General features: G+C 37.8%; 3 non-coding genes across 3 annotated transcripts; all 3 read left to right on the top strand.

The window, feature by feature from the left end:
- Positions 1 to 1,460: 1,460 nt before the first annotated feature.
- Positions 1,461 to 1,548, top strand: trnay-gua (transfer RNA tyrosine (anticodon GUA)). Its single transcript is given in 2 exon segments — positions 1,461 to 1,497; positions 1,513 to 1,548. It is a non-coding gene; the product is annotated as a tRNA-Tyr (tRNA).
- A 3,345-nt stretch (positions 1,549 to 4,893) lies between these two features.
- trnal-uag (transfer RNA leucine (anticodon UAG)) lies at positions 4,894 to 4,975 on the top strand. The gene has a single exon. It is a non-coding gene; the product is annotated as a tRNA-Leu (tRNA).
- Positions 4,976 to 8,560: 3,585 nt separating this feature from the next.
- On the top strand, positions 8,561 to 8,632 carry trnaw-cca (transfer RNA tryptophan (anticodon CCA)). Its single transcript has one exon. It is a non-coding gene; the product is annotated as a tRNA-Trp (tRNA).
- Positions 8,633 to 15,919: the final 7,287 nt, after the last annotated feature.

The following is a 15,919-nucleotide window of genomic DNA, read 5'->3' as shown; positions in this document are numbered from 1 at the left end:
TGCAACAGAGCTCGCTGTATCACCTGCAAATACACAGCCACCACCACACTCATTCAAGGCCCCTCAGGACAATTCCGGATCACCCAGACAGCATCTTGTACCTCCAGCAACCTTGTTTACTGTATCTCTTGCAGTAAATGCCCAGCCATCTACATTGGAGAAACAGGAAGGAGACTCGGAGACCGTTTCAGAGAACACGTCAGGGCTGTAAAGATTAAAGATCTCTCCAAGCCCATTGTTTCTCATTTCACCTCTGACGGCCACGACCACTCTAATCTCTCCGTCTGTGTTCTCAAAGACGGTTTTCCAAACTCATACATCAGAAAGACCACCGAAACTAAAATTATTCTGCAGCTAGGATCACACCTTCTCCCTTCCCTTAACGACAGACTACTGTTCTTTTAAATTTTCTCCATTCATTGGAAGTTTCATTTCACACCTCTCTGCACCCATTCTGACTTCACACCTCTTGATTGGCCTCTCTTTCTGTCCCCTGCTCCCGCCTCTCACTCCTCCTCCCTCCCAACCTTTGTTCTCCCGCTACTTTACCTTTGCCTACTGCCCTGTCTCTCTCACACCTGAAGAAGGCTCCACGGCCGAAACGTTGTGTTCTCTTTCTTCTTTTTTTCAGCATGGAATAAACCTATTACTTGTTCCTTTGCAGCCTACGCATGCTGACGCAGCTACCCACCTGATCTATGATTATATGTTTATTATACATAAATGGTTGGAGTTCTATTATACGGCTGAATTTAGAGGACTATTATACATATATAGTTAAAGGTCTATTATACATCAAAGAAAGATTTTTATAGGTGTAGAAACTAGTAAATAAAGCCAATGATTTGTTTTAGAAATTTATTCTTAAAATATACAATTATTCACACCTGAAAAATATGTAGTTTAAATTATAGATTATATACAATATTGTAATCAACAAATGTCTAATCATCATAAAAAACACAACTAGTAAACTTCAGTTACAAATTCTAGTAACATGGCAATATATATATAGTAATGACAAACACGAACTAATTACATGAACACGCTAATATTTAACTCAAAACCACATTTCGATTCAAATATAAATTTTAAAATTTACAACTTCTTTATTTCCACGAAAATATTATTAATGTAGCACAAACGGTACTTTCTAATAAAGACAGAAAGAAACTGTTTTGTGTCTCATGGTGATCCTCCTCTCGATACTAATGAAATGTTTAATATGATCCCTCGAGAAAAAAAAAGGAGTCAATTTCCGCCTGGAATGATTGATGCCCCATCAAACATTTTGTAATATCCCTGGAAGTTTATACAGTAGAATCCTGGTTCGTGGCTTAAATTCAAGGTAAACAATACTAAGGAAACAAGTTGGAAACTTGATGTCGAAGTGGGATTTAAATCACCCGGAACATTTCACAACATTGGGCAGTATGTGCCAGAAAGCAATGTTTGACATTCCTTCGATAGCTCAGTTGGTAGAGCGGAGGACTGTAGAGAAATCAACGGGGAATCCTTAGGTCGCTGGTTCGATTCCGGCTCGAAGGAAGGTGCTTTTTGTGTACTTTAATCAAAGAGTTAAAAAAGCGAATCTGTTTCAATCAGACATTGATCAAAAGCTCAATAAACGACGAAGTAGAGGTTCCTGTTCCGAATTCAGCCCACGTCTGATTGTCTTGTTTTGGCCAAGATCTGATCTTTGAATTAAGGGACTACACTGTCTGCTTTGTAAGTCAAAAATACATACAAATGTCAAGTTTTTTTGTAGATATAAAGGTGTTCTCTGTTTTCAAAGGATAGGTACTTAATTGGCATAATGATTTGGTATTGATTTTGTATCGTTGTATTATAAAGTTTGCGCTTTCTGTGTTTTTATCGTATTGTGAACTTATTTTTTAAACAAATGCTTACAAAGGCAAACACGGCACACATCTGTTTATACCAGTGGTGAATTGTACATTTTTATTAAGTACAAGCTACTGTGCACTTCTGGGAGTATAACAGGTTCGATATAAAGTGGCAAAAATATAAAAGGGGAAAATACCCCACACTGCGTGTAAAGCCCTCGTTGTGACTGTTTTAGATTAAAATGGCGTACTGTGCACGAAATGTTGCAGAAACACAGTCTGATATTTTGATAATTATCATTTTAATAATTTGATCAAATTGAGGCCCAGGATCCAAATCTTCAGTTCTGATTTTTTTAAGTGATACCTTTCCTTCCTGTCGTGGAAGTCACACGATGTGAGCAATTGTTTTTTTTTACGTTACGATCCAAAGAGCCTCAGACGCACTTTAACCAAACCAGGATGGATTGTGCTGGGAGCTGGACTGAGCTCATTCTCACTCCCTGTGCTAAAAACAGAATTAGCTCTTCCCCGAACATCGTCTACAGCTGCTGGATGGTGCTCTGCGTCTTACTGCTCCGGCAAGTACTCTGATGAAAGACAGATCACTTGGGCGCTTTTAACCTTCTCGCAGCTACGGGCGAGACTGACGCTCGCGATATGAAGGCACCCGCTGGGACACCTTCTCTAACTTTCACAATCGCGACAGACTTCGCTTTTTAAAACAAAAGTGGATATAGCCCTGAAAAAAGCATTAGCTTTATCAGTTTTTACATTGATCTATTTTGAATCAAAGTTTGATATATTTTTTTTATTTTTTATTGCATTTTACATTATAATAATAATAATCATTATTGCTTACACTTATATAGCGCTGTTCTGGATATTCCACTCAATGCGCTTTACAGGTAATGGGGACTCCCCTCCACCACCACCATTCTCCTGAATGATCACAGAGAGTCAGGACCTCGGTTTTACGTCTCAGCCGAAGGACGGCACCTGTTTACAGTTTAGTGTTCCGTCATTGTACTGGGGTATTAGGACCCACATGGACCGCAGGGTGTGCGCCTAGCGACAAAAACCAGACGTGTGTCGGGCTCGGCTGCGAGCAGGACAATGACGTCACGGGGACAAAGTAGAGGAAATCAAAACGGTTCTATAAAAGACCTGTGTCAGCTGTTGGTTTGCAGTCTGGACTCTAAATCCTCCGATCCAATTTTAAATCTCTCTAATACCTGAGCTGCGGCTTCTTCCGAGTATTTATTCGTATACTTAGTATGTGTAAGTGTATAGATGAAACCTTTCATATATTGTTCAGTTTAAACCAAAATGCTTTACTAATACAAGAGAGAAGTATAGTATGAAGGATGTGACAAATTTATGATTTCTTGGAACAAAACGGTTTTTATTTGCATTCGAAATGAAGCGGAATTTTAGCGCGACACACAAACCCTTTGTCTTTTTTAGAGAGTGATTTTTAAACAGACATAAATGTAGAAAACGTGTTTTTTTAGCACTACAATAGCAGGGTCAGTGGCGTAATGAATAACGCGTCAGGCCTCGCGTCAGAAAATTATCAGAACTGTCCTTGTTGTAATTAGCACGAACTGCACAGGCTCTGAATCAGACCATTTCAATTAGTCTGATCATTGTAGAACACGTTAATGTAGAATTATTAATAGGTTTATTAGTTAGTTAGTTCAGGTTTACCCACCTGAACTAATGTAAAATTATTACTTGGTCTGTCTCGTTTGTATATAAATGAATGTCTCTGACAACTTAATGTTAGTTTTATGATGTAGGTCAGGCGTTGACATATGCACGAGTATACAAAATGTCTCACTCCTGATTCAACTCATGTTCTATAGGAGATTGGCGATTCCTCCTGTTTCTCATACAACCATATCAGAACAGAAGCCTGTGTCACCTAGCTGTGATTCAAGATCGACTCGCATCTTTATCCCTTTTTTGTTCGTGATCATTATTTTCTTTAGTTATGATCAATATTGAACTTTTTCTAAATGAAATGACAATAATCAAACATGCAGGCAGATTTTTGAAAAGTATTCGGAATTGACAGGGTGCCCCTTTGGAACAGTCGTCAGAAAATGTGAGAAAATGAAAGTTATGTAAGCTCTCACACAAAGCATTGAAGATTGGAATCTGAGTGTAAAAAAGCTACCCGTCTCCCAATGATAGGCAAGGATACACACCATGACTCGAATAGACTCAGCGAACATTAACACCTATGATATTAAGAGTGCTTTGCACGTGTCGAACTTCAAGAAGGAACTACTACAACAGTTGTGGACATAATTCAATACCACCGGCAAAGTCCAATGCCGGCAACGTCTGAGAAAATAATGTTCACTCATGGAATTTGGTCTTTGAATGGCTGGCGAGAAAATTCATTTATACTCCTGTTGCACCCTCAGCTGAAACATGTTAAAATAACAACGCAGATTTGTTGGAGAACCTGACAAGAATTATTGGGTTAGCACTGTATGTTATTTGGTATCTTTACTTTATTTTATTTATATATTTTTAATATAAATGTTAACATGCATGCTGTATAATCTATTGTCATTTTAAAATATGTTAGCTGTGGATGCGAGGGGGGCTATTATACCTTGTGAAACACGCAAGGAACTGTAAAAAAGGCTGGTATTTGAATAAGATTGGCGATCACAAGAAAACCACAATTTATGTGGTATTATCATCAATATCCTTCAAAATCGACGTTCAAATGAAGGATTTGAAGAAACTATGAAAAAAGCAACAGTAGTAGCAGAGGATTTTGATCTTTGCTCTTCAAGTCAGTAGATCGCCATAGAGTTGCACCCCTACAAATAGCACAAAGGATGAATCCCACCATCTTCATTATTGCTATGTTTGTGCCGGTGAAAGTAGCGTTTGTGCTATTGAAAGCATCTCGGAAGATGAAGGTGCAGTCACTTCCACATGTCATGATATCATTAGATCCAACGACAAGAGCTGAAGCCCCCCAGTCCAAGCCAGCAATGTGAGGAAGAGGGGTATGGAGGAAGGTAGTGTGGCCGAGCAGTCTAAGGTGCTGGATTTAGGCTCCAGTTTCTCTGGGGGTGTGGGTTCAAGTCCCACTGCTGCCAAATGTTAGTATTTTAAGACCTGCAATACGATCAGTAAAAGCGCTTTTTGTTAGGCTGCGGGAAGTGTTTAGAGATAGACTTTCTAAAAGACAGGCTGTCAGCTTAACATCAAGGCAGAAAAAATATTTTGTTTTCTCAACAGAAATTCTCTTTGGCACGTTCAGCTTTATGTAGGGAACAACATCTGCCGAGATCACTTTTGAGGCAGTGCACATGATAGTGTTCCGGCAAGTACATTTAATATTGGCTGTGGTGGTGAGCTGCTTTTGTCTGTGAAACTTTTAATTCTTCACGCCGAATCGTTGGCAGGGGTAAAGCTTATTAAATCTTTGAACATAGCGCTCCATCAGAAATACTTTGTTCGTGATCAAAAGAGATCAGAGGATTAACTTCATGAATTCACATAGCATACCTTACAGGAAAGATTTAAAAGGGGAATTGATTGTGCTTCCTGATGTTGTTCCTGTGGTTTCTTTGGATACAAAGGTGAATGTTCTTTGACGTTCTGCTAGAGTATCCACTGGGTGGGCTTTATCAATTAGCTCGGATAGGTCATCAGTGCTCCGTCTCCGGAAAATAATCAGCACTGTCGTTTTTTCCTGTGCTGTCTTTTAAAACATATAAGATCACGAGTTTACAGATTTCTCAAAATAACAACTATACATTTTAACCCAGCGGTTAGCATTCCTTCAATCCAATAGTTTTACTCTGGGTAAAAAGCAGCGCAATATACAGAGAGATGATATTCAAATATTTCAACGTTCTTATTGGATTACCTGTATGGAGATATCGCTCAGAATTCCTAATATGATTTTGAGTTCAGTTTTGCTTTACTACTTTCAGAGTCTTTCATTGACCTTGCTGAAGCAGAGAAGTGACATAATCACAAATGCGACCTACCTGTGCTGCTGTTTCTGGTTAATAATGATTATTGCGAGGAAAAAAAAAACAGCTCCTTGCATTAAGAGCAAGAGCAACCAACGCGCTCTCTTGTTGAGTTGGTTTTTTTCCGTGGTACTCTTCCTCAGATGCAAAGTTATTTGGCGAGCAAGGACCTCTGAGAAGGAGCCTGAATCCGTCAAGAACTCTGAAATTCTAATATCACATTACCGTCTTGTGTAGCTCAGTGGTAGAGTGCATGCTTTTCATGTATGAAATCCCTGGCATCTTGAGATATCTTATATTGTTGTGCTCACATCGCAATCTTCTGTTGAGTGAGAACTCTTTGCTCGTGTTCATAGAGAGCCAGGTTTACACAATTAAATTCAGTCACACACAAAGTGCTACAGTGTTGCTCTGCTGTTTTAAATGTACCTCCAAAGCATTTCGTTCTGTTAACTACCAAATGATTTGAACTAATTTTACGTCATATTCAGGAAATCCAGAGAAGGTCATCAGACTTTTAGTGGCTGTTGAAGAAAACACCTGTTGAATCTCACCAGGGATTTCTTGAGAGATCATTCAGCGAGCGAGTCCTCCCTCTGGACTCCAAACATTTTGGGTTAAACTGTTATCCACATACTCTAACGAAGAGAAATGTTAGTGTCTTCCGGTGTGTGAGCCCATTTCTAAAAAAAAAGTTATATAAATTGAATTGTTCTACTTTTTAGGCTTGCATAGTCTTATTAATATTTCAGTTAAATCTTTTTTTCTGTAGTAACATCAGTTGATATTAATATTAGTCCTGATTTATAATTTTTTGTCATGGTTGATCTTAAGTAATTTTGTAATTAGTTTCAGTTTTGAAAAATGGTGCAGAGAAGCTACCAAAACTGGTAATGTTCATATAATGTGTAATGCAATAGCAGCATTTTGGGTTGAAAACAAAAAGTATATCTTGGTATGAATCCTAACACTTCATAGGCAGCGTTCTAGGACTTCTCGCTTCAGATAAAGTTGTCAATACATCATCGATTTCTACTCAATATCAGCAGTGTTATCGCTACCGAGCGGTAATATAGATCCTGGCAATACTTCGTGAGATCTTCGTAAGAAAATCCAAAATACTATGGAAGCAATCAAATTTATACGTTTCTTATACAAATTGTGGTTTTCTGTTAATTGCCAATTTGACTGTAATTACATCTTAGTTTACAGATGTCTTGCATGTATCACAAGGTATAATAGTCGTGTGCGTCATCAGTTAAAATGTTTTAAAAAGTACGAGAAAAGTACAACATGCTTAAGAATATTTATGGTTACATCCATATTACAATGAAGGTAAATATACCAAGATATTAAAATACAATTGTACAGTCCTAACTTAATAATGCCTGTGAAGTTTTCCAACAAATCCGAACTGTAATTTTGAAATATTATTGCTGAGACTGATAAGAGAGTACAAAGATCAAATTCAATGAGTGAAAATGCACCCGTAGTTCTCTAAACTGAGTTTCTTCCCTGAAATGACTTGCTTGCGAAGCACCAAGCAGCCTTGAACGGATCGCGGAAATCAAATATACAGTACAGATGGATTCAGAGTGTGCTTTCCAACTTTTGTGCAACATTTTCCTTTGATAGGGCAGAGTTGTCTTCACAATCTGGGTTAAATAAAAAGGAGTGACGTCAGTGTTAAACAGCTTTCCTTTTTGGGGAACAACGGTTGTGTTCCATATTTCTAATTATTTTGGTTTCAAGATCGCAATTTAGTGTGAAACATAAAAGCCAGCTGGATAAGCTTTATTAATTTCCCTCACGGGATCAATAAAGTATCTATCTATAAATCTCTTACACGTCATTTACAATGGCCTTTCAACTAATAGCCCGTGCAGGGACCAAACTCTAGCTGTTGGTACAGTACGAGTTGCGTAAGGCTCTGTAACGCGCAGATGAGAAACTAACCTCTGCTTCTTCATTATATACACAGTGAGCTATACAGTATATGCGAGCTTACTGCCTCCTACGGGCTCTGTATTTGATTGCGGTACAAGACCGGCCGTGGAGATAAAGTGAGACTGCTTTGTACCTTAAAAGGCTCATAGCGTCCCTGGGAGGGCTCAACCCACCACCCTTTCGGTTAACAACCGAGCCACAAAGACTCATGTACAGCTTAACACTTCTCGGTCTCGGTGAAAGTGATACACTCCGTAAAATTTCCAGAGATTCATTTATTTTTAAAGGAAAATCACCAACAGCGGCCGAGAGCTACTGGAGTTTTTTCATTCTATACTGCGATTTCTGAAGGGTACCCTGTGAAAATACGAGTTTTGACGAGAAGGGATGGACATATAAGGTCAGAAGGCTTGAGGAACTGAACTTTAAGGTGAAGACTGCGGGTTCAGTAGCAGCAGAACCTGATCAGTATCAGTTGACTCCGATATACCTTGAAAATGAACTTGGGGATTTAGAGTCAGACGTGCTACCGTTGCACTATGGGGTACTTAATTTAAAAAAAAAATAGGAAAACAAATCAGTGTTCCTGGATCTGTAATTGAGAACAACACCTGCACAAGAGCTGCGCAGGAAGAATAAAATGTTGTCTGGGAAGAAGAGACTCTCTTCGGAAGAGCAGCGCTCTTCACAGGAGATTTTTTTTTGTGAGGCTGATTTGTCTCCTTTGAGGAATTCAAAGACGCTGATGACCGCGACCTCGTGGCGCAACGGTAGCGCGTCTGACTCCAGTTCAGAAGGCTGCGTGTTCAAATCACGTCGAAGTCAGCTGTTAGTTTTTCAGGTTCTGCTAGTCCTGAACACCATGCAGTTGAGTTCTATCTGAACACCACATAGATGATCTAAACAAAATAGAGCAGTACAGGACACGCAGTGTGGAGCTCACACAGCGAACAGCCTTGAACACGAGAAAAGGCACCGTTCACATCTGCTAAACATCACGTCCAACTTTAGAGACAGCTACATCATAGAATGGAATCCCGGAAGTTTCAGGTAACTTTCTTTTTAAAAAATACAGGTTCAAGCAAACCTGAAAGTTAGGGAGTTTCGGACACTTTTCTTTTATTAAATAGTGTCTGAAGCCTGAAAATGTAATTTGAAAAAAAAAACGCTATTGGACATTAGCAGGTGCTTTTTGTAACGATTTGCTATTTCATGCTGGAAAACAAAGGAAACAGACCCAACGTTTGCTTTCAGGTGCGGTTCATTACATAATAGACATCTATTACTGAGGAGCTTGAATAAAATGTACACGAGTCAGGTAGAAGTCGAACCTATAATCTTATGATCCGAAATCAGCTGCGTTATTTATTAAACCGCTGGTATTTCACATAACCTGAATTCCCCCATAGTGTGCTCAGCGCCGCTGCTAGTAATACACCGCCACGTCTAAAATTTCAAAGTGAGAAACGTGTTTTCTGATTTTTTATGTTTTAAAATATCATCTCATTAAATCAGACAAAGGGTTTATGTTTCGCACTGAAATTCCGATTGATTGAGAATTCAAAGAAAGACTTTCTTCCACAACACCGTATAATTATCACATCCACCAGACTCTCCAACCTCTCCAGACCTTGCTGGGTGAGCATTTGCTCCGATAAATTAGGTCACGTATCATGTTAAATCACTTCTTCTCAACACAACATTTCCTGGTGCACGTTTTCTCTATGAAAAAAAAAATACATTTTTCCCTTGCACGATTTCTCGTTTTTATCAAAGCGTACAGAAAGAAAAAAGAGGAAGAAATAGTGTTGCAAAAGAACTCTGTCGCCCTTGGGAGATGTCAAACCCATTGGACATGAAAAATGCCAGATAAAAGCCAGTTCTCTTCGTTTCTCAGTGTCGGGGCTGCTACTGTATGTAAAAGAGGCAATTTGCTCTGAGAGCAGGTTCAGCGCTTACTGAACGCAGATGTCTCAGAGCGGTGTGTCCAAGTGGCTGTAAAAGGAAACAGCTGTCCTGTCACCATAGCTTAGTTGGTTAAAGCGCCTTTTTATTAAACAAAAGAACCTAGGTTCAAATCCCAGCTGTGTATTTTTTCCTATCTTGTAGTACAGAACGTACCATTTTGGTCACTCACAAAGGGCTTGATTTCGTTAAATGCATGTGTTCATTTCCTTTCTGGAAAACTTGTTTTTGATGAAATTCACACAGCTTGCGAAAAATGAAATTCAATTCTTGGTTATCAGTGCAGAAGAAATATTACCGGCTGGCAAAAAGAATGGTAAGAGATTTTTTTTAACCGGAAACTTGTGATTCGAGAAAAAATGTCCAGCAGTTAGTCTCTGTGGCGCAATCGGTTAGCGCGTTCGGCTATTAATCAAAAGGTTGGTGGTTCGACGCCACCCGGGGAAGGGCTTCTTTGGCGATGTAAATATTGTCTTCGCATAGGTCAATTGGATTTCTCAGCGAAACCATAGCCATTTTAATATTTGTAGGAAATGCGAGTGTTCAACACGTGTCAAAAATGTCCAATAATGCCCAACATCGCAACTCCCCAGAAAACCATATTCTCACAAGAAAAATGATCGTCGAATCATTTATACTCCCGTCACATCCTCTGCTGAAATATTTTAAAAATACAATGCAGATTTGTTTGAGAACTTGACTAGCATTGTTACGTTAGCACTGTGCAGTTGGATTTTGATATTTTGACATATTTACCTTAATTTTAAACATAAATACAATCTATTGTAATTGTGTTGTAATATTAAAATATGTTAGCTGAGGATGCAAAGGGGTGAAAGGGAAAGGTCAGAGGGTATAGTAACAACAAGGTTAGGATTGGTGGAGGTGGCAGGGGTGTTGATGGTTTTTCTCTGTAGAGGATGATTGAGTTTTTTATCCTTCTCTGAAGTGAGAAACTGGAAGAGTTGGGAGTTGAGAGATCTGATGAGGTTAGATATAAAAGGAAGATGATGTTGAGCTGTTAGCGGTAAAAAATACTTAATGTCTTTGATGTTGTCATCAAAGATAAACTGCAGTAAGCAAAGATAAAAAGAAAATTATCTTTGCTTACTGCCCTGTCTTTCTCACACCTGAAGAAGGCTCCACGGCCAACAAGTTGTGTTTCCTTTCTTCTCTTTTCAGCATGGAATAACCCTTTACTTGTTCCTTTGCAGCATACGCATGCTGACGCAGCTACTCACCTGATATTTAAATTTCCTATAATCACAAATATGAATGTCCACTGTGGGTATTTTTTCCATGATTATTTATTCTGTCATTGAAGCATATTTTATGTCATACCGAAGTGTCATAATCACTGAATTTTTTTTTTTTCATTTAGAAAGTAAGAAAGTGATAAATCACTATGAATTGCATTTAGCCTGTTCTGATCTAGATTGTCTATATACTTTAACATGCCATGTTCACAATGTCACAACTCAGAAATGCAACAGTGAAGTGTTGTAATTACCAATGTACATAGTGTCGGAACATTGAGATGTTTTGGTAATGAGGAAGGAGGGACATGCCAGGTTCACAGGGTCATATTTAAAAAAATAGCACAGTAAAATTTCCTAAAGTTCAGGATTTTGATAGTCTGTTCCATTGTCTCTCACACCTCAGTGTCAGAATTTTTAGATGTTTTTATACAGATGCAGCCATTCAAAGTGCGCGTCACAGACACGTACCGCAGGTGACGTCGCTCAGTATGACGCAAGATGACGCGTGGCACCGCAGTAAGTGATTGGTTGACCGACAGGGGCACTCGTGGTCCGTTGGTCTGTCGTAGAAAGACTTACAGTAAAAACGTCTTTGCTGTGCCCGTTGTAGATATTGAATTTTACCACTGAAGGGAAATCTTAGTAGCTGAGCATAAAAAGAATAGGAGCATACTGTAACGCGTGTGAAAGCCATAAACGATATTAATTTTGGAACATAAACATACAGTATATAGCTGGTCTTGGTACTTTAAAGAAAAAAATACACACCGGTATTCCATTTCTCCCTAAACATTGTAAGCTTCGAAGTCTTTAACTAACGTGATACCGGAGTCAACAAGCATACTTTTAGAATTTGATTAAAAGGGAATATAATATGGAATCGCGTATCTCAAGAATTTAATAACGGTATGATTATATCCGTGTACTGCGGCAGGGCTGTGTAGGGCTGTTTCGCCTGCCTGCTCCAGCGAGCTGACTGTAGCCGACTGGTCTAGGTGCGTGCCTGCCAACGGGCAGGCTGTGTGCTCGAATCCAGCTGGACCTTCTAGTTTTATTTATTTATTTTTTAATCGCGTAACATAAACATATTACCGTATGCAAACTGTACTGTATACAGTATGTATATGTATATTTAATGTCTTAACTGTGCCCGTTTAATTGAATTTAAAAAAATTATTTAACACGAACATTAAGCTGTTTACATCTTCCGCCTGAGAACAGTCACCCGTTGCTACCCAACGCAGAATGGTGATTGGCTGACACCATCTGACACCCCTCTGATTGGAGAAAAAAGACGTGCTGGTTTGCTATACATACTGTAACAGGAAGAGGATTTCTTTCTATTCAAAACGTGTATTTTAAAAGTTTAAGTAAAAACCTTACAGCGTACACAGATTTCTAAACTGATCAGGATCGTTATCTTTGTCTTATGCATAATAATATTCACCGCTCTGTGCAGCAAATTAATAATAAACTTTATTTTATATAGCGTTTTAAACGAATAAGTAATTAGATTGCTCATAAACCTAATCACTTGCTTTTTCTTTTTATTTAGGCTCAGATTTCAACTATAGATCGTATTATTAATAACCATAATAACAACCAACCAACAAAAACAACCATATAAACATAATACCAACCAAAAACATAGATAACAACCACAATACAAAATCAAATATATCAAACCATTTTACTCTCGCAAAGTCCTCCAATTATCATAATCCCGCCCCTTATGCAAAACCAAACCTTCCTCCCATCCCAGTTTATCCTGTTTATCATAAACAAAATCCACCTCAATTTTCAACATAAAGCATTACACAAAATCAATACCTCAACACTCCATACTCAACAACGATAATTCACAAACAGCCAGAACATGTAACTACACATTCCCAAACAGACCTAATTTCCATAGCCCCGCCCCTTATGCAAAACCAACATCCCTCCCCTGTTCTCTCTCTCCCCTGGCGGTTGTAATTGTTTTTATTTTCAAATAAATTTTAGCAAAGTCATGCATTTTAAAAATCTTAAGATTTTTATATTTATGTCTTTCTTTAGTGGTTTCATTAGTGACAAAGGCTAAACTTTCTTGGAAAAATGTCTTTTATGTAAACCATGTTTGCTATTTATTCATTCAGGGCTAAAATATGTTCATTGTATTCTAATGAAAGAAGGGTTCCTTTCGCCGTAGTCGGGAGCCTAGCCTTTAACTAGTAAGTACTGTACTTACTGGGTTTTTGAGGGGGGGGGGGGGAGTGTCTTTCGCTGGAAATCTCGCCTCCTACTTTGAAAATACCCGTGAGACGGTTCAATTCGTCACAGCCAGCACTCCTGCAGAGAGGGGGGTTGTACTTGGAGTGTATACAGTACACGCGTTATGCTCTTCGTTAATGTCTAAGCCGGAACATATCATTATATCTCATTTTGTATTTCTTAAAAAAAATCGTTTTCCCAGCCTAACAGTATTGTTTTTAACCTGTAAATTTGCTGGACAGAGAGGTGAACATTATTACACAGAAGACAAAGATAGCGATTTACGTTGCATTGTGTATCGTGCTGCTTTAATACAGTTTTAAATAATTGGAAGTCTAAACAGTATCAGCTTTATTTATGGGTTTTAAATAAAGGTGATTTAAACGCGATTTAAATCAATATAAATGTTTATATTGTAACGCATAGGTGACTATTCATTGTTATTAAAATGACTTAAATTCGATCATGTTGTGATATTTAGAAATATACATTTGTTTGGTGCGAGTGAAGTTTTATTTAATCTCTGAGCCATACTGATTATTCTGGAAGCGAGTTTCCGCCAGGGAGTAAAAAAAAAACACACTATGGTATTCTCTCCAATGCAGTGCAGTTAAAAACATACCTCTGATGCTGCTCCTAAATGAATATCGTTTATGACCATCAGAGGCTTTATGCTCCTTTTCTTTTTTCCAGTGGATTGAACAGGGAGAGGCATTTCATGATGTACTTTTCACTGATGAAACAACAGTGGCTCTGGAACAGTTTTCAACCATGTTGTTTTATAAAAAGGGGAGATATGTACACGTTACTGAAGCTAAAAGTTTAGCCTTTGTCACTAATGTAAACACTAAATAAAGACGTATAGAAATCCCTACGTTACAGACTGTATATGGCTGGTATTGGTAGTTTAAAGAAAAAATACACACCAGTATTCCACTTTCTCCCTAAACATTTTAAGCATCAGAGTCTTACATGTGGTTATTTATTGCATAATTTAATTTTGAAAGCCACTGAGACATCAGGTACTACTGTTGTATTTATGAAAAAGAAACAAAACAAAAAACATACTAACAACTGTGCCATCCTACTCCTTAGTTAATACATTTTATTATTCATAAACAGTTAACATTGTTAGCAAAATATTTTGAATTATATTTATCCCTATTTTTTCTTTAGTTTTGTATTTAACTTATTATATGATAGTCAGACTTAATGTATATTTGAACAATGAAATGAAAATATATTTTTACAAGATTTTACATTAAGCACTTAAAATTAATATGGTTAATAAAAGTAAACTGTAACATGCTGTAACAAGATCGGTTAAACTGCGAAGAAAATGCTTTCAGAGAAAATGTTTCAGGTGTGAAGAACATAGATCTCTAATGCAATTTCAACCAAACCTGTTCCCACACACCCTGCCCCCACTACCATTAGAATATACACAAACATTCGCGTTTCATTCTGAGCAGAAGACCCTCACACCTGAAGAGTGCTGGCTGTGACGAATTAAACCGGTCTAACTGGCTTCAATCACAGACCATGTGACATGGGACTCAGTAAACTAACAGCGCCACTGGATTTGATAATACCTAACCAAAATCCGCAATATGGAAACAGAACCTGTGTGATTGTTGATAGATGATGTACTCGTAACATTTTTTCAAGACGAACTACAACATTTAAAAAATGACTTGTATGTACTTGATCTCTAATCAATCCACGGGTCCCAGCACAAAACGAAAGTAAAATGCATACCGTTTCGCGCTTCTTATTAGTTGCTCAAAAGTAATTTGACCGTATGAAATGCATAATATAAACCTAGAAACATATACGTGAGCAGTACTTAAGCACTGTAGTATCGGTGTTAAGACATACCTCTCAAATACTGTAAATCAAGTTAAAAATATCTCAAGACCGATTCTGGTCGTAATGAAACCATGTTTCGTGTATGTTTTCTTTTTCATCTTGAAATAACTCATTTCTAAATACCTTTTTCACTGTTAACATCTTGCAGCAACTTTGCGAGCAAAATATACACTCTGACAGTTCATCCTGCTACCAACATTAAATAAAACAAATCTTAAGATTTCTATATTTATGTCTTTATTTAGTGGTTTCATTAGTGACAAAGGCTAAACTTTCTTGGAAAAATGTATTTTATGTGTTGCAGAAAAAACTGACTTGCTTTAACAAAATATGTTTACAAATCCTTTCACCTGGCATTTTCGTAGTTAGAAATTATGGAACGCTCTGTTAAAAGCAAGGGAGTTTTTATGTCCGTTGCAGTTCTTTTGCAACATGAATATAATTATATCGTTATTAATTTCTTGAGATACGCGATTCCATATTATATTCCCTTTTAATCAAATTCTAAAAGTATGCTTGTTGACTCCGGTATCACGTTAGTTAAAGACTTCGAAGCTTACAATGTTTAGGGAGAAATGGAATACTGGTGTGTATGTTTTCTTTAAAGTACCGAGACCAGCCATATACTGTATGTTTATGTTAAGATTTCCCTTCAGTGGTAAAATTAGATATGAATATTCAATACTTAAACGGGCACAGTTAAGACATTAAATATACATATACATACTGTATACAGTACAGTTTGCATACGGTAATATGTTACGCG

This window comes from Atractosteus spatula, unplaced genomic scaffold (assembly GCF_055471065.1).
Source record: "Atractosteus spatula isolate fAtrSpa1 unplaced genomic scaffold, fAtrSpa1.hap1 Scaffold_69, whole genome shotgun sequence".
NCBI lineage: Eukaryota > Metazoa > Chordata > Actinopteri > Semionotiformes > Lepisosteidae > Atractosteus > Atractosteus spatula.
The sequence above is the reverse complement of the archived record's forward strand: the minus strand, read 5'-3'. Positions and strand labels throughout refer to the sequence as shown.